Source organism: Musca domestica, unplaced genomic scaffold, assembly GCF_030504385.1.
Source record: "Musca domestica strain aabys unplaced genomic scaffold, Musca_domestica.polishedcontigs.V.1.1 223, whole genome shotgun sequence".
In the NCBI taxonomy this organism is placed as follows: Eukaryota; Metazoa; Arthropoda; class Insecta; order Diptera; family Muscidae; genus Musca; species Musca domestica.
In genome coordinates, this window is record NW_026712265.1 from 502,852 (window position 1) to 525,973 (window position 23,122).

Genomic DNA, 23,122 nt, shown 5'->3' on the forward strand with positions numbered 1-23,122 from the left:
ATCCGTGAACAAATGTGGCAAAAATCATCAAATTACCGAATATCGGGAGGTACATTTATATGAGGGCTATACCAAATCATGGACCCATACATGCAATGTTTCGCCACCGGAGCTGGAACCCATTATGACCAACAAATACCAATTTTTAGACAAATCCGTGAAAAATATGGCAAAAACCATTAAAATGCCGAATATCGGGAGGTACATTTATATGGGGACTTTACCAGAACGTGGACCGATATATCATTTTTAATACCAACCATCTTAAACACAATACAAATTGCTCTGCTAAATTTTGGCGCTCTACGTCAAATAATGTGGGCTGTATCATGTTTTCAACAGACGGACAGATAGACAGACGGACATCGTTAAATCGACTTAGAATTTTATGCTGATTATGAATATATATACTTTATGGGGTCTACGACGAATATTTAAGGATGTCACAAACGGAATGACAAAGTTAGTATACCCTCCTTTCCAAGGGAGGGTATAAAAAGAGTTCTTAACAATACCATGAATAATGTGAACACCTTGTCAAAATGCTAGTGGGAATGCTTTGTTATTCCCGAAACTAGCCAAAGCTGGAGGAACCATAAGCGGAGTAATGGTACCGTTCCGAAGGTGAAACTGAATTATCCCTAGAAAGAAAATTGTTGTCCGCCTTATCCAAACTGATGGATAACGTTGTCCCAGTTATAAAAGCTACAGGAAAGTAATCAAAACTATTGACAAGTCTTATCCGCGTTATCCAATACGGCAATATGTGAATATTAATATGTTATCCAAACACCATTATATGTTATCCGCATTATCCAGACCTCATAAATATTTTATCCGCATTATCTAAAGTGCATAAAGCTATTATCCGTGATGTCCGAACTTCATAAAACTTTTATCCACGTTAATCAAACTTTAGAATAAGATAATGTGAATAACCCAGACCTCGTAAACAAATTATCCGTTTTATCCAGACTTCATAAACAAGTTATCTAGGTTATCCACACTTGAAAAATAGGGTTTCCCTTTCATCCAAATGCCAACAATTACATTTCACGTTATTCAAAATTTATAAAAAGGTTATCCGCTGTATTCAAACTCCATAAATATATTATCCACATAAAACTATTATCCACATTATCCTAAGTTCAGAAAAAGGTTATCCGTATTATCCGAAGTTCTTTTATATGTTATAGGCATTATCCAGACTTATTACATAAGTTATCCAACTTATCCGAACTTCATGAATTCTCTATCCGAAATTCATTAAACTCTACCTGAAAAAAAAAAAAAAAACTATCCGTGTTGTCCAAACTTCATAAACAAATTATCCGTTTTATCTAAAATTTATCCACACTTCAGGGACAAGTTATTCACATTATCCAAACTTCTTAAAAAGGTTATCCGTGTAATCCGATGCTCTTTTACAAGTTATCCGTGATGTATATGTTGTTCTAGTCATTAACACTTCTTATATATGTTATCCACTTAATCTGAAATTCCTAAATATGTTATTTACTTCATCCAAATGGTTAATCCGCGTTATCCAATCGTCCTTAATAAGTTATCCGTGTTGTTTGAAGTTATTTTTAAATTTATCCGCGTTATCCAGATTGAATATATATGTTATCCTAGACATTAAAACATCATATATATCTTATCCACTTTATCCGAAATTCCAAAATATGTTATTTACGCAATCTAAATAGTTTATCCGCGTTATCCAATATACCTTAATAAATTTTCCGAATTATGCAAACTACAAAATATGTTATCCTCGTTATTTAAGGTATCCACATTATCTAAATTTCGTCTATTATCTTATCGCATTATCCGAACAACATAAAAAGTTATCCGCTTTACCCAAAATTCTGTAAAATGTCCGTCTTCATGCAATAACTTTTTGTCTAGAGTCTCCCGGACGTTTGTCGATTTTTCTCACCTCTTTTCAACATAAACTAACCTAACCGAACCTTTTTTAAATTCAGAATGGCTTTAGTTTGGAGCGTAATCCAGACTTGTTACAGATTCAAAGGTATATTCTGTAGATGAATTGAGCTGTTACTAGCATTCCACTGATGGAATGATTCTAGTGTCATGAAAATCTCTGATCAGAAAATTAAGACTATTAGAGTTCCTGTAGAGAATCTGGATTCCTTAGGGTATTTTTGATTAAATTTGAGGGTCAGAGAATATTTTTATTTAGTTCTTTAGAGAAAGAGAGAGAGAATCTTTGTATTAAGTTCTTTAAAGAGGAGAGATTGAGGGGGGTCGGGGTGAGGAACAGAGAGTTGTGGTTTTATTAGTAAATCTTCTCCTTGGTAAGAAAATTTTTGGTCTGATAATGGAGGTCATAAAAGATTCTGTTGAGAATCTGAACACCTTAGGGTATTTTTGTTCAAATTTGAGGGTCAGGGAATATCTTAATTTAGTTTTTTAGAGAAAGAGAAAGACTGAGAGGAACAGAGAGAGACATGGATATGCTGTTATTGCTCATACTCCTAATATCTATAGAGATTGTTCAGGACTCAGGACTTTAACTAGCCTAGAAAGAGGGAGATAGAATCTCTGTATTTAGATCCTTAGAGAGAGTGAGTGAGATAGAGAGAGAGAGCAGATAGATGTATTTCAGCGATTTTTTTCCTTGGTAAAAAAACCATTCGGCTGAAAATAGAGGCCATTGAAATTTCTGTTGAGAAACTGGAGGCCTTAGGATATTTTGGTTAAAATTTGAGGACCAGTTTTTAGTTTATTAGAGAAAGAAAGATGCTGAGAGGAACAGAGAGAGAGAGAGACGTAGATGTGCTAATGTTACTCATACTCCTAATGTCTATAGAGATTTTTTTCCAGGACTTCAACCAGCCTAGAAAAGAGGGATAATCTCTATATCTAGTTCTTTAAAGAGAGAGAGAGAGGAATGTTGTTTTTCTGATATTACTGATACTTCTAACATTTATATATATATTTTTTCTTAGGATTTCAACTGATTTAGAAAGAGATTCTTTATATTTAGGTCTTAAGGAGAGAGAGAGAGAGAGAGAGAGAGAGAGTGGAAAAGAGAAATGTGCTTTTGCTTATATTACTAAAACTTCTACAATTTTTAGAGATTTTTTTCTCAAGGCTTTAAGTAGCCTAGAAAGATAGAGACAGAGAGAGTTTATTTCTCATGTCGCTAACGTATAGACAGATTTTTCCCATGACTTCAACTAGCCTACTAATCTTCATAGGCTTCCGGGTTGCGATCGTTGGTACCGATTCCCCAGAAATATAGAGAGAGAGAACCTCAATATTTAGTTCTTTAGAGAGGGAGAGAGAAAGGAACAGACAGATATGTGGATCTGCTAATAATACTAATCCTCCTACCATTTATAGAGATTTTTTCTCAGGACTTCATCTAGTCTAGAAAGAGAGATAGTGTGAAAGAGAGAGAGAGAGATAAAGGCAGCTCATATTACTCATGCTCCTCTCGACTTCAAGTAGGCTTCATAGGCTTCCAAGTTGCAATCGATTGTACCGATTCCCACCAGAACTTCAAATAGCCTACAAAGACTCCTAATAATCGAAATTCTGGGAATATCTAAAAAATATTGCAACCAGGAAACTTTGGAAATCTACACAAAAGATGAAAACGAAGAATTTGAGTAATAGCAGCAAATTCTTCCGATTTCGCAATCAGTCGATTTTATCCTCTTTGGATTATCTATTTTGCCATCAAATATATGTCCCTAAAAAGATAGCCAGCTGGATGTTTTTCTAAGACTAGTTAAACATGCCGGATTTTTTTATTTTTCATTTATTTATTTATTATTTTTTTTTTTTTAATTCTTTCTGAAAACGAAAAATTGAAGTAGCAGCAGCAAATCCTTCTCACAATCAGTCGATTTTTCCCTCTCTTTAAAATTAGGATCATATATTTTACCATCAAACTTATGACCCTAAAAATACAGAGCATGAGTAATATCGTCATAAATATTAAGCATACTTTTAGGCTGAAATGTACCCCAAAGTATGATGAATATTTCAACTGACATCACTCATACTACCCGTTTCCTTTTCCTCTTTTCTTTTTGGGAAAACTAATATTTAATCATTTTTCTTTTATATCTCTCCTTCCCAACATTTATATTTGCCATAAAAAATAAATGAACAAATCAAAATGACAAAAAATCGGTTTATTGATTTCAGCGATAGAGCAGAACGTGTTCAATTTATAATGCACAATTTTGTGGAATTTTTCATAAATTTATTTGAATTGAGAAAAATAAAAAAAAACCCAAACGGAAAACAAAATAAAATGACACTCGTTTTATTGTTTGACTTTTATTGGATTCTGGTCATCTTTTCTTTTGCGAGAATCCCAAACTTGTTATTTATTTACGTCGTTAGGTTAGGAGGGAAGACTGAAGTGTGTGTGTGTGGGGGGGGGGGGGGGAGGTTGTGTGTGAGTACGTAAAAAAAGATTCTTAAGATATGTATACTTGTGAAATGTTTTCAATCCCTTATAAAAATATCCACAACCAACTGTTGGTTGTGCCGGGCCAAATTACAGACAGAATTCCCTTTCTACTCCCACCCCCCCCCCTGGCCCATAAATATACAGCCAGACTAACTGTCTGCTCCATAAGTTATCGTCTGATTTGTTAGCAAATGAAGCCAAAGGAAAAAAGGAAAACGCAAATGGAAATCCTGTTTTGAGGAGATTGAAAGACATTTTCTTGGAAATATTTAAAAGAAAATAAGACGGAATTTATTAAATTGAAATTTTAATATATTTTTTTTAAGATGGCCTCTTGAGCCTATGAATGTGTGGGAGAGGCTGCAAGAGAGAGTAATGAGTTTAAGGCAGATTTTTTTAATTCTTTTGTATATTTTTTTCAATCTCTCAAACAATTTGTCTCTTCCCAATTTTTTATTTTGTTGGCTTGTAATTGTTTCAGTATTTCTTGTTTTTTCCCAAAATTTTGTTTTGTTTTGGAAATTTCATATTCGCCTACACCAAGGCTCGAGGAGTTGGGGCCAGAAAAGTTGTAATACGCAAACTCCGTTCTGCATGGAGCATCTGGGACCCCAGCTTCAGTGTGTGTGGATGCTAAGAGCCACTGAGGCAGAAAGAGAGAGCCAGCCAACCAAAGAGAGAGAGCCTGTCTAATTTAAGGTAATCAACGAAGATTTTAACAACGGCGGCGACAGTTGTTTTGTGGCCGTTGAGAACTAAAGTTGTGTCGGAATTTTCAAAACGGAGGCCCAGAGAAAGTGTTTTTTTTTTTCTCAAAACGGGTTTTTTCTATTTTCAGGCTTGTGAAGGGATACTCCAGAAAAATGGAGGAAAGTTAGAGGAGAAAAAAAGAGATTTATAACAAAAATCAAAATAAAAAAATAAACAAAAAATAAAATTTTCTAAAAAAAGAAAAGTTCGGAAATTTTGAAAAAAAAATATTCAAAAAAATTTTTGTAAACAAGGTGTGCCATTGTTTGTGTGTCTGTGCATATGTGACTTAAAAGCCGGTAGATTTTTTTCCAAAACAAAAAAGAAAAGAAAAAAAAAAAAAAACTCACCATGGATTTGCGTCCCTTGACCTACGAAGAAATGTGCCAAATGGAATTGATGCATGCCGGTACGACATGTGGCGCGGTTGGCCTCAACCCCACCCAGACATCATCGGTCAGTCTGACACCCGTCTCAAATGCGGTGGCCACCTCCGCCGCCGCCGCTGCCGGTGCCACCACCACCACAACAATGCTGCCGATTATGGTAATACCCACGGCCATGATGCCAGCCCCCACCAACCTGGCAGACGGCAACGACCCACCGCCTCCACATGCCCACTTCTATCAGCTGCAGCCCACACATATTTTGGCCACGGCGACGCCAGCGAATACAGAATTTACTTTGGGCTCGACACCCACAACGGCATTGCTGCTGCAGCCGGCAGCAGCAGGGGGCAGCGCTGCCTCCGGCAACTGTTTCCCCGAACAGCATCCACAGCAACAGATTCCACAGTCATCATCACAGCAACAACATCAACAACAAATGTTGAATATTTTGTACACAGGTACCCTGAAACCTTCAATGAAACAGAACTTTTTCCACGATGCTGCTGCTGCCGGTAACAATTCCGCCATGGAGTGTGCCACTCTGCCGCGTAATTTTCAACCGAATCCATTGCTTTCTACTAAAATAATGCAACACCAACAGCAGCAGCAACAGCAGCAAGATGAAAGCGACTTTGAGGGCAGCGAATGTGGGGCCAGTGTCTCGACCACCACCTGCATTCCCCACTTTCGTTTTGGCGACTGTGGGGTGATTCTACAACCGGCCCAAAATCTAAATGCCGCTGCCTCTTCGGCACCCGCAAATGCCATGACCGCCGAGCCTCCTCAAGTCATTGGCTGTGCCTCGCTTTCGCACATGATGGGCACTTTTGCCTCGGCGGCCGGTGATGCCATGCACACGGGTGGACGGAATTTCATGTCCGGCACCTTGGGTCGTAACCGTCGTGGCCAGTCAACGGCAGCAGCATCATCTGCTGGCAATCACACCACAGATCAAGTAACCCAGACACCGAAACGTGTCTCCTTTAAAGGTGTCGACTTGCCACCCCCCTCCCCGGAGGAGCTGCAAATGTTGGATGCCGGCGCTGTCAGCCAACACAACATGGATGCATTCAACAATTGTTCGTACATGAATTTCGATCATTTCATGGACTACCAGGTAGGTTTTTTTGGAAATAAAAAAGGATTTTTTGGAAAAGGAATTAAAAAAAAATAATTAAAAATTAGTGAAAAATCTGAAGTTATGAAAATTAAATTTTTAAAAATTCGAGATAAATTTGATATGGAAGTTTATAAAAAATTTAAGATAATAATAACATGAGGATAATAAAATTTTACAAATACTGAAGGAAAATCCGCGATTTTCAAAAAATCCCAAAATTTTGTATGGATGTCCTTGAGAAAATTCTATAGCAAATCTGTCCAATATTAGATTTTTTAAAAAGTCTTTTTTGTTTTTTAAAAAGTCCTTCAGACCTTTTTTAAAAGATCAAATAATTTTTGTTTGGAAATATCATCCTATTTTTTTGTCAGGCAATCCTAGACATCATTTTGCTTACGGTAGGATGTCCTTAAGTAATCTCAGTGAAAATTTGTAAAATTCAGTAGATCCTTGAAAAAAAATCTATCAAAAATCCTCCTATTTAAAAAAAAGAAATAAAATATCAAAAATAAAAAAATGATTAAATTATACGATACCATTTCAAAAATTCGGTAAATTCGTAGGAGGTGTATCATTTTTTGTCAGAAAGTACAATTAAACAATTTTTGAAAAAATACAAAAAATTCAACATTTTTTGTGTGGAGGTCTTTGAAAATAATTTTGTGGACAAATGCAGGGTTTTTTTGTTGGCATGTCCTTTTTTTGTCTGGAGGAATTTATTTAGATGATATACTCATCTCCACACCAGATCTTATGTTGGTTTTGGCCGTATTAGCCATTTTTTCATCACTATTTTTTCGGAAGTCTCAGAGTAAAAGTTTGTTGAAAAATCTTAAATTTCAATGGCTGAGGGTATACAAATCACTATTTTTCGGAAGGCTTCGGGAACAAGTTCTTTCAATAATCCTCAATTTCTTGTCAGGAGGTCCTTGATTTGTTTTTAAAATATTAACGATATTTTGTTGGGAAGTCCTGGAAAAATAATTTTGATAAAAATCAGGTATTCTAGAAAAATGTTGTGTTACAACACCTCGCTCTTTTCAGGAGGTCCTTGAATATATTTTCAGGAGGTCCTTGAATATGTTTTGTTATTAGTTTGAATATAAGAAAACTATTCTTAGTTAATCTAAGATTTTATTAAGAATCCTTTTTAACCATTTTTATAAATATCCACAATTTTTGATCAAAATGTCCTTGAAAATAAGTATTCCTGAAAACCAAACGTCGTGACCAGGAGGTCCTTGAATATATTTTAAATCTTCCATTATTAAATATGTTCAAAATCAAAATCTAAGATTTTATTAAGAATCCTTTTAAACCAATTAAAAAAAAATATCCATATTTTTTGGTCAAAATGTCCTTGAAAATAAGTTTTCCTGAAAACCAAACGTCGTGACCAGTATAAATTTAAATTGTAAAATCGTAAAAAAATCGACAATTTCTCATCAGAATGTCCTTGAAAACAAATTTCGTTCAAAAATCCACATTTTTTTGTAAGGATGACTTTGAAAACATTTCGTTGCAAACCTACCTACCAAATTTTGGTAGGACCTGTTAAATATCTTTTCTGAACAAAATCTGGTACAAATTCAAGATGTTTTCTCAAAAAGTGCTTTAAGCTGATTAATTTTTTTTCTCACAATCCACAATATTAATTTGAATTTCGTTGAGAAATCTTTGAATTGCTAAAATCGAGGATTTTTCGTCAGATGGACCTTGGAAACGATATTGTTTAAAAGGCATCCACATTCTTTTTTTGCCAGGATGACTTTGAAAAAAAAAAATTTTTTCAAAATTTTTTGAAAATTCTAAATTTTTTAGGAGGTCCTTGAATGAAAAATGTGTGTGAAATGAAAAAATGTCGATTTTTTTTAAGAGGTCCTTTATGGAATCAGTTATTCCTTCAAAAGATATTGTTAAAAAATCCAAAATATTTTCTGGAGTCCTTGAAAAAAAGAAAAAAAATAAGAGAAACAATTAATGCTAGTTTTTTAGGAATGCCTTTAAAAATCAACTTTTGGCCAAGAGGTCTTGGAAATAAAATTTAGCTAAATTGTCCATAAATTGTTACTATGATGTCCTTGAAAAGGATTTTATTTTTGTTGGGATGTCTTTAAAAATGTTTTAAATTTTAGATTCAGAAATTCCGAAATTTTTTAAGAGGCGCTTTACGGAGTCAGTAAGTCCTTTAAAAAATGTTGTTAAAAATCCAAAATTTTTTCTGGGCTCCTTGAAAAAAAAAGAAAAAAAAAAAAAAAAGAGAAAAAATAATGCTAGTTTTTTAGGAATGTCTTTAAAAATCAAGAGGTCTTCGAAATAAAATTTAGCTAAATTGTCCATAAATTGTTACTAGGATGTCCTTGAAAAAAATTTTTTTGTTGGAATGTCCTTTAAAACTTTTTAAATTGTAGATGTTTTGTTAGGAGGACCCTAAAAAATGTAGAGATTTCTTGTCTCAGGAGACCTCAAGTTTAGGAGTTTATTAAAAATCCACGTTCTTTGGTCTCGAGATCCAGGAAATGTTTTTAAATAATCCACGGTTATATTTAAGAATGTAAAAAAACTTCCACAAAAACCACAACAGTTTTCAGTTGTCCTTAAAAAAAGTTGGATAAAAATCTTCGCTATTCTGTCAGTTTGTCCTTGATAATTTTTTTAACCTCCATTTTTCCTTAGATCGATCTTTATTATAAAATCCAGGATTTCGTGCCAGGAGGTACACAAAAAATTTTGTTTAAAGGGGCATTTTTAGTTGGGAGTCCCTTTAATAAATTTTCTTAAAGATCTGAAATTTTTGTCAGCAGGTCCTAATTTAAAATCTTTTTTTGTTAGTACCTTGTCGAAATTTTTTTACAAACTCACGGCTTTTGCAGGGTGATCCTTATAAATATTTTATACAAAATCCAGTTTTTTGCAATAGGTCCTTGAACATTTTGTTGAAAAATTCATGACATTTTGATAGTAGGTTCTTAAAAATGTAGTAGTCAGGAAGTTTCTGAAAATGACCCTAAAATTTCTGACTAGGTTCATGAATAATGACACTAAAACGATTAAAAAATCGAGTTTCTTTTGAATTTGGAACGTAGATTAATAGAAAAAACTTTTTTCAAATACTTCCGATCCATAAAACGTGGATTTTTAATAAAACCTTGTTTTTTAAACTTAGATTTTTAAAGAATATTTTCTTATGAATTTGTTAAAAAAGTGGATAGAAAAAAAAAATTTTTTAATTATATCTCCAAAACGGGGATTTAAAAAAATATTTTTCTAAGTATAACTCAAAAACGTTGATTAAAAAAATGTTTTGAAGGATATATCCAAACCGTGGATTTCAAAAAAAAAACAAGGATATCTTCAAAATGTGGATTAAAAAAAAAAAAGATTTTAAGGGTATCTCCAAAACGTAGATGTACAAAAAAAAAATATATATTTTTTTTAAGGATATTCTCGTTGATTTAAAAAAAAATTTTTTTTGAAGGTTATCTTCAAAACCTGGATTAAAAAATATTTTTAATGATATCTTCGAAACGTGGATTTTGGAAAAAAATATATATTTTTTAAGGTAGATTAAAATATTTTTTTGAGGATATGATATCTATGAGATAATAATATATTCAAAACGTAGACTTAAAAAAAAAATATTTTTCAAGGACTTCCGAGTCTGACTGGCTTTGTTAAAGACTTTCTGGTCTTTCAGCCTGGATGCTTTGAAAATTATTTGTTCAAAGACATCTTGGCTTCAAGCAAGTATTTTTAGGGATACATTTGAAAGACTACTGGAGATCCTTGCAAATTTTTTTTTGAGACAACTGATTTTTTTCTCTGATACTCTTGCCCTTTCTAACCATGAATAATGTGTTGTAAAAAATTCACGATTTTTGAAGGACAATTTTGAAAATCTGCGATTCATGGGCCCACGTCCTTAAAATATTAATTTTTAAAATTCATAATTATGAAAATAAATCATACATTTTGGTCTTTGATAATTTTTTTTAAATATCCATACTTTTCCCGAAAATATTTTGATAAAATCTGACAAGTTTTAGCAAAAAGAATAAAAAATATTTTTTTTTAAATGATATACATTCATTTTTAAATAATAAAAATAAATCAAAAAATAAATAGTATCTAAATAATAATTAAAAAAATATATATATTAAACTAATATTAATCTTAAGTCAATTATCCTACGACTTATTTTTATTAAATTTCGATAAAAAAATAAAACTAATTATGCCATTTAAGCAACGTATGATGAATATTATCAGAATATTCATTATACGCCAAATATTCACAGAATATCTTAGTCGTTCAAATTTTTATGAATTAAATTCCTATAATTTCGATTCAAATAGAATATGCAGTACTTGTAAGAAAAATTCAAGTGTTGTCTGGAATTCGCATTTCAAATGCTACCGAGTTGCCATGTCAAGTGGCGTATGATTGATTACTACTACCATGAGAACAATCATACGCCCCAGGGTTCATGGAATTATTTTGATTACTGCAGACAATTCAATTTCATGTTGTAAAATGGGGAAAAAAACCTGGAATTTCTTTTTACATTAAATTACCTATGAAAAATTCTTAATTCTCCATTGAAAATAACAAAAAAATGCTGAAAACATTTCTTTGTCAAACCAGGGAATTAGAGCTACTTTTGTTTCGTTCCAAAAAGTGCGTATAATTAATATCAAATTTAAAACGAATTATACGACGTCTCCATTTCCAAGAATTCGTTGGAAATTATTTAAGCCAATACAATCGTGTCTCACATTTCCAAAAAGCTGTCAAATTACTGTCATTTATGTAACGACTGTCTCGTGGCAGCATAAGCTTCATTGCCCCCGCCTGGCGTATGAGTGTTGTCGCCAAGACATTCATCATACGCACTGCTATTCCATTTCGTGGAATTGATTTAAAATTCGTTTTTGTTAAACTTCTCAAAGAAGCGCTTCAATGGGATTTTGCTCTGCTGAATTGTATGCTTATTTTGCAAAAATGAGATTTTATTTTTGTGCGTCACCATAGAAGCAATCTGATGCTTTGTGATATTGAGATATTTCCAGGAATTATGCGAGGCATCATTTTATTACACTGTGCGACAAAGTTAATGCTTTTCAATAATCCAGCAGATAATTAGGGAAGAGTTCGCCCCATCTTTTACACTATTGGAAATTTTCAGATCAAGATTAAACGGAATCTGGGCATTTAGGTATACAGGGTGAGATAAAAAAAAAACAGCAACTGCAAAGCCATACGTCATAATTTTTAAATTTTTTTAGAAATTTTATTGAATGAAAGCAAAATATGTCGGATCAAGATTCCACGGAATCTGGGCATTTTAGGTATGCAGGGTGAAAAAAAAATGCCACAAAGTCAAACGCCATAATTTTGACATTTTTTTTTAATTTTATTTGAATGAAAGAAGAAAATGTCGGAAATAGCTTCAAATATTTGAATAAGCTTAGATTTGTTCGAATTGGTCACCTTTGGCACGAATTATGGCCTACAAACGGCCAACGAAACCGTCACACGCTGCCCGAATTTTGCTCCGCGGTATTTTGGCCCATTCCCGGCGAAGCGCTTGCCTGAGGTATTATAGTGCCAACTTTGCTTTTCAAAATACTCCAGACACAGTAGTCGATCCGGAGATTCTGGTGGCCATTTTTAAATTTTTTTAAATTCTACGGAATGCTAGAAAAAATTTTCGGAAATAGCATGAAATTTTAGAATAAGTTTAGATTTGTTCGAATTGGTCAGCTTTTGCACGAATTATGGTCTTCAAACAACCAATGAAACCGTCACACGCTGTCCGAATGTTGCTCTGTGGTATTTTGGCCCATTCCTGGTCCATTTAAGGGCCAACCTTGCTTTCCAAAATACTCCAGACACAATAGTCCAACGGATAGGTATCCGGAGATTTGGTGGCCATTGTGCGCTGGAAATGAAGCGAGGAACCTCATTTTGTAACCATTCTTGGGTGGCGGCGCGTGCTGAGTGCGATGGTGTCTGTTATCCTGTTGGAATGTCCAAGGTCTGCGTCTAAAATGTTTGCGTGCCCAAGGCTTTAATACACCCTCCAGAATATTTTCGCCAAAATATTTGGCATTTATTCTGATGCCACCGGCGATTAATAGCGAGCGCAGAGCGACCATCGGCTGTTATGACGGCCCATACCATCACCATGGCCGGCGCTTGAGTTCTGGTTGCCAACCGAAGGTGCACATTTTCAGCTGACCTCTTCGGCAAATAAACAGCAAAATATTCCGGACACAATAGTCCAATGGATTGGTATCTGAAGATTTTGGTGGCCATTGTGCTCCGGAAATGAAGCCAGGAACCTCATTTATTATCCATTCTTGGGTTGCGGCGCGTGCTGAGTCCTCTTAAAATGTCCAAGTTCTGCGGCCAAACTGTTTGCGTACCCAAGGCTTTAATACACCCTCCAGAATATTTTCGCGATACTATTCGGCATTTATTCTAATGCCACGCTCGATTAATACGAGCGGAGAGCAACCATCGGTTGTTATAGCGGCCCACACCATCACCATCAAACCATGGACGGCGCTTGAGTTCTGGTGGCCAACCGAAGGTGCTCCTTTTCAGTTGACTTCTTTGGAAAGTAAACCCGATCATTTTGTTTGTTTACAAACTGCCGGACAACGAATGGTTTCTCATCGAAGAAGACCAAAACCTAATTCGGCAGTTCACCACAAACTGCTGGACAACGAATGTTTTCTCATCGGAGAGAGAGAAAACTATATTCGGCAGATCACCACTTTTGGCCAAACGAAGCCACTCTTTAGCTCTTTTGAGTCTATTTTCTTACTCTTGCGGTGTAAGTTCTTGCATTTTTTTGGAATTTCAATGGCTTTACCCCGAGCTCATTTTTCAATATTTGCCGAATGGAATATTGCGATATGTTCAGCTCACGAGCCAATTTTCAGCCACTGCGATGCGGGTTTCGATCAAGTCGCTTCTTTACTTTTCGAACCATTTCTGCTGTTATTGCCGTTTTCTTCTGTCCACTTCCTTGACGACGGGCTACCAGTAACGCTTTCACGGAAACGAGCGATGGTACGAGACACAAATAATTTATTCACATTTAAATGCTGGAGGGCTCTGACGATAGCCACCTGTGGTTCTCCAGCCAAATACAAAGAAATCACTCTTGCATTCCATCGCGAATAACTTTTTTTTTGGAAAATTCTCAGCAAAATGCTTTTGTACGCTTGCGAATAATATAATGAGCTGTCACTGGAAAAATTTTAACAGCTGTCGGACGAGTGGCTTAGAAATGACAGCAGTCTGAAGTTGGTCATAGTTTTTTCATTTCGCCCTGTATAGGGTCTTCGGCAATATTGCAGATAAATGCAGGAAATATTCTGGTTTGGATTTTATCCATGCCTTCCTGGAATTAGAAGCCTTTTTATGTCAATTAATCCAATTAAAATTGTTATAGGTGGCGTATGAGTAACGTCAACACTCATACGCCAAGGTGTTCCACATTTCATTTTTTTTTTCTTAAATTTCTCTTCAGTATTTAGTCATAAATCTCAGCTCTTAAACTCTACCAATTGATTTAGAAAATAAATGTCTGAATTCGAATTAAATGAAAAATTATTTTCTTTTCAAAAAAAAAAAAAAAAAAAAAAAAATATTTTCTTGATTCTGCTGCAATCATCAACACCTTCTTCGGTAGAAGCCATAAAAATTCTCTTCTCCCAAGACTTTGCATGGAATTCAACTACTTCTTCCTCAATGTCCTTGGAAGGATATTTTTTTGCAAGAAAAAACTATAATAAATTGCCTGTGGATTCATCTGCATTTTCTGGGCCAAGTAGGAGACTCCTTTCCCCTCTCTTCTGAAGGATAGTTCGTTTAGTTCCCCCCTCCTTAATGAAATTGCAGAAAATCTCTTGATTTCTCTCCTAGGAAAAGGGAAAGGGGTTTGTGCCTCTCGTCCATTTGTCTTCACCCCTGTCTCTGCTCGACGGCAGACTTATCGATTTGCATTTGTAACAATTTTCAGGGCAAACACAATCGGAGACCCCAAAGCAAAACAAATGGTTTACAAAGCAAATTGCCAACATTAGGAGGATCAATGATTTTGTTTTTATTTTCGATTTTTTGTGTGGAGGCCCAAACCGGGGGTACATTTGGCAAATGCCAGGCTCTCTGTTGTTGTTAGAGTGTGTGTGTGTCTGTGTGCTTTATAGTTTTCTTGTATTGCTATTGCCTTTAGTTAAATAATGAAATACTTTACAATACAAATGGCCTGCCAATGCTCGGAATGCCTCAAAGGCAAATAAAATATGCCAAGATTTATTTAGAGTTGCTTAAGAAAATTAAAATTTTGTTGGGCAGACGGATGATGTGGAGGGTGTGAGAGGAGAATTCCTTTAACGGATAACCAAATGGTGTGTTGGACGTCGAAATAGTTAAATTCAGTAGGCATACAGGATGAGATGAAAAAACTGCAACCACATTCAGACTGCAGCCGTTTCTAAGCCACTCGTCCGACAGCTGTTGAAGTTATTACAGTGACAGCTCATTATATTGTTCGCAAGCGTACAAAAGAATTTTGGTGAGAATTTTCCAAAAAAAAAAAAAAAAAAAAAAACAAGTAAAAAAGCTGAAAGTTCGGCCGGGCTGAACTTTGATTACCCTCTACCATTTGGAATAAATTTGACAATTTTTAGAAAAATAAAATCCTAAATAAAAATAAAAATTCTGTTAGAATCTTAAAAATACCGAAAGTAGCCGTATATTAGGGTCTTAACGTCGATGTGGACCTGCATAGGCAACTTTTGTCATAAGCTATAACAATATTCAAATGCAAAACTTGAAAAAATTGTTTATAATGTAGCTAAAATCATCAAAATACCGAATATAGGGAGGTACCATGGCGGTTATAAAACGTGGACCTGCACAGGCAATTTTCTGTCATGGGCTGTAGTATCTACGACGAACTTCAAATACCAAATATGAAACTATTCCGGTGAATAATGGCGCTAAAATTATCCAAATACCGAATATCGGAAGGTACCGTTATATGAGGGCTATACGAAGACGTTGACCTGCACAGGCAGTCTCAAGTCAAAGGCTGTAGTAACCATTACAAGCATCAAATACCAAATTTGAAAGAATTCTGATGCATATTGTCGCTAAAATCATCAAAATACCGGATATTGGGAATTAAGTTATATGGGGGTTATACGAAGACGTGGACCTGCACTGACAATTTTCTGTCACAAACTGTAGTATCCATGACGAACCACAAATACCGAATTTGAAACAATTCCGGTGAATAATGGCGCTAAAATTATCCAAATACCGAATATCAGAAGGTACCGTTATATGAGGGCTATACGAAGACGTGGACCTACATGGCTCATTTTCTGTCTTAATCTGTAGTATCCATTACGAACATCAAATGTGAAATTTGAAACAATCCCGGTCAATAATGTCGCTAAAATTATGAAAATACCGAATATCGGGAGGTACCGTTATATGGGGGCTATACGAATACGTGGACCTTGGACATGGCTAATTTTCTGTCTCAGGCTGTAGTATCCATTACTAACATCAAATACCAAATTTGAAACAATTCTGATGAATATTGTCGCTAAATTCATCAAAATACCGAATATTGGGAGGTTCCGTTGTATGGGGGCTATACGAAGACCTGGGCTTGCACAGACAATTTTCTGTCATAAAATGTAGTACCTATTAAGATCTTCCAATAAAAAATTTGAAACAATTCCGATGAATAAAGTCGCTAAAATCATCAAAATACCGAATATCGGGAGGTGGCGTTATATGGGGGCTATACGAAGACGTGGACCTGCACTAACAATTTTCTGTCATAGACTGTAGTATCCATTACGAACTTCAAATGCGAAATTTGAAACAATTCCGGTAAAAAATGTCGCTAAAATTATCAAAATACCGAATATCGGGAGGTACTGTTATATGGCGGCTATACGAAGACGTCGACCTTCATGGCTCATTTTCTGTCATAGGCTGTAGCATTCGTTACAAACCTCAAGTACCAAATTTGAAATAATTCCGGTGAATAATGTCGCTAAAATCATTAAAATACTCAATATCAGGAGGTACCGTTATATGGGGGCTATACGAAGACGTGGACCTACATAGACAATTCTCTGTCATAGGCTGTAGTATCCATTACGAACTTCAAATACCAAATTTGAAACGATTCCGGTGAATAATGTGGCTAAAATCATCAAAATACCGAATATCCGGAGGTAGCGTTATATGGGGGCTATACAAAGACGTGGACCTACATGGCTCATTTTCTGTCTTAATCTGTAGTATCCATTACGAAAATCAAATGTGAAATTTGAAACAATTCCGGTAAACAATATCGCTAAAATCATCAAAATACCGAATAACGGGAGGTACCCTTATATGGGGCTATACGAAGACGTAGACCTGCACTGAAAATTTTCTGTCACAGACTGTAGTATCCGTTACGAACTTCAAATACAAAATTTGAAACAATTCCGGTGAATAATGTCACTAAAATCATCAAAATACCAAATATCGGGAGGTACCGTTATGTGAGGGCTATACGAAGACGTGGACCTGCACAGACAATTTTCTGTCACAGACTTAAGTATCCGTTACAAATTTCAAATACCAAATTTGAAACGATTCCGGTGAATAATGTGGCTAAAATCATCAAAATACCGAATATCGGGGGGTACCGTTTTAGGGGGGCTATACGAAGACTTGGACTTGCACAGACAATTTTGGGGTTGAGTTATATGGGGGCTATACGAAAGCGTGGACCTACATGGCTCATTTTCTGTCATAGGCTGTTGTATCCAGTACGAACATCAAATACGAAATTTGAAACAATTCCGGTGAATAATGTCACTAAAATCATCGAAATACCGAATATCGAGGGTACAGTTACTTGGAGGCTCTACGAAGACGTGGATCTGCACAGACAATTTTCTGTCATAGGTTGTAGTACCCATTAAAATTTTCTAATACGAAATTTGAAACGATTCCGATGAAAAATGCTGCTGAAATCATCAAAATACCGAATATCGGGAGGTACCGTTATATGGGAGCTATCCCAAAACGTGGACCTACATGGCCCATTTTCAATACCAAAAGTCCTGCAGACATAATATACATTTGAGTAAAATTGTATCAATCTACTTCAATTCGTTCGGAAGCTAGAGTGATTTCCACAGACGGACGGACATCGCTAAATCGACATAGAATTTTATGCTGATCAAGAATATATATATACTTTGTGGAGCCTAACATGTATATTTCGAGGTGTCACAAAACGGAATGGTAAACTTAATATACCCTCCATACTATGGTGGAGGGTATAAAAATGAGCAAAAAAAATATTCAAAATACCCTGTGGCGTATGCGTGTTGTCAGTACTCATACGCACCCCTTAACAGTATTGAAATGTATAGTATTTTTTTAAGGAAATATAGAGTCTGGGTTAAAAAAATAGCATTTTGAGAGATATTCAAATTTGAGACGCGAAAAAGATCGTAAAGAATGGTGGGCGAAATAAAGTCCTGCAACAAGGCAATCCATCGAGAGCATCTTAAATCTCGTAACCCTTGGCTAAAGCGATAAATTTCTTATATCATATCAGTATTTGGCATTCATATTGGATGTGGTTGTAGTAGGTGAGATGAGCCACCTTTTAGGTGACCAAATTGCATCTAATCCCCTTTGGGCCATACACAATTTCCACCTGTCAAACCGATTACAATATTACAAAATTCATTATGGCGCAGCCAAAGCATACATTCCAAATATTTCGGTGTAGAATTTCCGGCCACCATTTTACGTTTTTTTTTTTCGTTGCATGTTTTTCTTTCGGCTAACAAATATTGAAAATATTTCAATATCTGTTATTGCATCCAAATCAATTGAATATTTTGTATCAGCGACACATGTTAAAACAACACACACACACACACACACATACTTATCGCTTACATTCAATCGCCTATGAATTATGAAATTTATAATCATGGTAAAACATGTTTTCGCCCCGCAATGGCAATTCAATTGTGTGTTACATCCGTTTCCGGCTTTACAATTATTTTGGAATGGCTGGGGAGGCATGCATGCATACCGACATTGTAGGAAAAGTTGGTGTTAAGTTTCATTAGCAGTCAAACACCCACGCACCATCATCAAATTGCATTGTCGGAAAATTATGCTATCCACTTAATGGTGGGACATTGGTCCAGTTGTTTGTTTGTTTCCCAAATTTAGAGATTTTAAATGTTGGTGTTGTTGTTCCTCTTTTTTTTGTACCAATTAAAATTCACTCCTCTCCGACCAATTTGAAAACATTTAATTGGGTTGTGGCCTCTTTGCCTTAGACCCCATAATCAGTTGTTGTCACTGTATTTTTGTGGTGGTAATGAGGTGCAATAGTCAGTTGCAGGGGATGGTGACACTTTCTGATGTAAGATTTTATATAAATTTGAAAACGAAGTTAAGAATAATTATACAACCCCATAAAAAATGCATTATTTTTTCTTTTTTAGATTTTAAAATTTCTGAATATTAGACCACATGTGCGTAGAGGTATTATACGCCACCAAATATAATTTTTAATTTTTCCCCACATTTCCATCCTTTTGTCAACCAACTGTATTTCATACCCAGCTGAGCGTATACGTCTTAACGTTACTCATACGCCATCATAAAACAATTCAATATTTCATTTTTTGCTAATTTTACAATTTTTATACCCTCCACCATAGTATGGAGGGTATAATTAAGTTTGTCATTCCGTTTCTAACACCTCGATATATACATTTTAGACCCCACAAAGTATCTATATTCTTGATGAGCATAAAATTCTATGTCGATTTAGCGATGTCCGCCCCTCTGTCCGTCTGTGGCAATCACTCTAGCTTCCGAAGGAATTGAAGTAGATTGATAAAATTTTACTCAAATGTATATTATGTCTACAGGACTTTTGGTATTGAAAATGGGCCATGTAAGGCCACGTTTTGGGATAGCTCCCATATAACGGTACCTTCTGATATTCGGTATTTTGATGAAATTTCCGACAACATTCCTCGAAATTGTTTTAAATTTGGTACTTGAAGTTCGTAACGGATACTACAGCCTGTGACGGAAAAGTGTCAATGAAGGTCCACGTCTTCGTATAGCCCCCACATAAGTGTACCTCCCGATATTTGGTACTTTAATGATTTTTGCAACATTACTTAGTGGAATTGTTTCAAATTTGCTATCTGAAGTTCGAAATGAAAGCTACAGCCTAAGACAGATAGTTGTCTGTGCAGGTCCGCGCCTCCGTATAGCCCCCATATATCAGTACCTCCCGATATTCGGTATTTTGATGATTTTAGCGACATTATTCATTGGAATTGTTTCAAATCTGGTATTTAAAGTTCGAAATGAATACTACAGCCTGTGACAGAAAATTGTCTGTGCAGGTCCACGTCTTCGTATAGCATCCACATAAGTGTACCTCCCGCTATTCGGTATTTTGATGATTTTAGCGACATTATTCAGTGGAATTGTTTCAAATTTAGTATTTGAAGTTCGTTATGGATACTTCAGCCTAAGACAGAAAATTGTCTGTGAAGGTCCACATCTTCGTATATCCCCCATATATCAGTACCTCCCTATATTCTGTATTTTAATGATTTTTGGTACAATACTCTCCGAAACTGTTTGACATGTTGTATTTGAAGTTCGTAATGGATGCTGCAGGCTGTAAGAGAAAATTGTCAGTGCAGGTCCACGTCTTCGTATAGCCCCCATATAACGGTTCCTCCCGATATTCGGTACTTTGTTGATTTTAGCGATATTATTTACCGGAATTGTTTCAAATTTGGTATTTAAAGTTCGAAATGGATGCTACTGCCTATGAAAAAAAATGTCTGTGCAGCTCCACATCTTCGTATAGCACCCACATAAGTGTACCTCCCGCTATTCGGTATTTGGATGATTGTTGCGACAAAATTCACCGGAATTGTTTCAAGTTTGGTATTTGAAGTTCGAAATGAATGCTACAATCTAAGGCAGACAATTGTCTATGCAGGTCCACGTCTTCGTATAGCCGCCATATAACGGTACCTCCCGACATTCGGTATTTTCATGATTTTAGCGACATTACTCACCGGAATTGTTTCAAATTTGGTATTTGAAGTTCGAAATGGATACTACAGCCTATGATGGAAAATTGTCTGTGCAGCTCCACGTCTTCGTATAGGCCCCATATATCAGTACCTCCCAATATTCGAAATTTTAATGATTTTTCCGACAATATTCATCAGAATTGTTTCAAATTTGGCATTTGATCAAAATGGATACTACAGTCTATGACAGAAAATTATCTTTGCAGGTCCACCCCTTCGTATAGCCCCCATACAACCGTACCTCCCTATATTCGGTATTTTGATGATATTAGCGACATTATTCAGCGGAATTGTGTCAAATTACATATTTAGAGTTCGTAATGGGAACTACAGCCTGTGACAGAAATTTGTCTGTGCAGCTCCATGTCTTCGTAAAACCTCCATATAACGGTATCTCCCGATATTCAGTATTTTGATGATTTTAGCGACATTATTTAGCGGAATTGTTTCAAATTTGGTATTTGATGTTCGTAGTGGATACTACAGCCTATGACGGAAAATTGTCTATGCAGGTCCACGTGTTCGTATAGCCCCCATATAACGGTACCTCCCGATATTCGGTATTTTGACCAATTTAGGTACAATACCCACTGAAATTGTTTGAGATGTTGTGTTTGAAGTTCGTAATGGATGCTACAGCCTATGACGGAATACTGTCTATGCTGGTCCACGTCTTCGAATAGCCCCCATATAAATGTACGTCCCGATATTCGGTACTTTGTTGATTTTGGCGGCATTATTCACAGGAATTGTTTCAAATATGGTATTTGATGTTCGTTACAGAAAATTGTTAGTGAAGGTCCACGTCTTCGTATAGCCCCCATATAACCGTACCTCCCGATATTCGGTATTTTTATGATTTTAGCGACATCATTTATCGAAACTGTTTCAATTTTAGTATTTGAAGTTCGTAAAGGATACTACAGCCTAAGACAGAATATTGTCTGTGCAGGTCTTCGTATAGGCCCCATATATCAGTACCTCCCTATATTCGGTATTTTCACGATTTTAGGTACAATACACACCGAAATTGTTTGAGATGTCGTATTTGATGTTGGTAATGGATGTTTCAGCCTGTGAAAGAAAATTGTGTATGCAGGTCCAGGTCTTCGTATAGATCCGATATAACGGTACCTCCCAATATATGGTATTTTGATGATTTTAGCTACATTAACCACCGTTTATTTCAAGTTTCGAATTTGAATGTAATAATGGCTTATGACAACTATGTCTATGTAGGTCCACGTCGTATAGACCCCAATATAATGGCTATATTCGGCATTTCTAAAATTTTAACAGATTTTTTTAAGGTTTTTATTTTTTGAAAATGTCTAAATTCGTTCCGTATGGTGGAGGGTATTCAAGGTTCGGCCCGCCCGAACTTACTGTTTTTTTACTTTTTAAATTAACAATTTCCTAATATGGGGGCACAGGGGCGTATGTGTATTATCGTTACTTATACGCCATCAATTATAACATTTAATTTTTTTCTTAAATTCCCAAGCCTTTGCCTACCGGCTGTATGCGCCTTAAAGTCACTCACATGCCATTATATGAAATTCTAGCATTTTATTTTTTAATTTACATTTTTTTTTAATATGAGACAGGAGCGTATGCGTGTTGTCGTCACTTATACGCCACAAATTATAATAATTTTTTTCTTCAAATTTCTATCTCTTTGCCATATATGCGTATACGTCTTGACGCTACTCATACGCCACCATATCACATTTTAAAATCTCATTTTTCTAATTTTTATAATTTCTGAATATGAGACCCCCATGAGCGTATACGTTTTTTCATTACTTATACGCCACCAATTACAATATTTATTTTTTCAAATTTTAAAATGTCTGTAGTTTTTCCTACCGACTGTATTTTTGTCCGGCCATTTCCACCTTGCTACAAAGTGCTCAAATTCAAAGCAATTTGAATGAAAATTTTCAATAAGTTCATTCACTCGGCCATACACTCCCCAGAGACCTGTATGGCAGCAATACTGCATATCAAATGGCAGGACATATGGCTGAAACACTCGCTCCCACATAACTGAACAGAATGTTTACACAGAACTTTTGCCAATAATAATTTTAGTTTTTAATTAAAATCATGTTTTCGGTAGATGGCCTGGTAAATTGCCTCTTTGCTGGCTGCAAATGGTATCGGGAAATGTATGGGTGGGTGTGTGTAAATTTGATTGTCCCCCGTG

At 35.6% G+C, this 23,122-nt stretch overlaps 1 protein-coding gene across 1 annotated transcript in view; it reads left to right on the plus strand.

The window, feature by feature from the left end:
- The window catches only part of LOC101892688 (uncharacterized), a 253,907-nt gene that overhangs the window by 168,071 nt on the left and 62,714 nt on the right, over positions 1-23,122 (plus strand). The window lies entirely within an intron of this gene.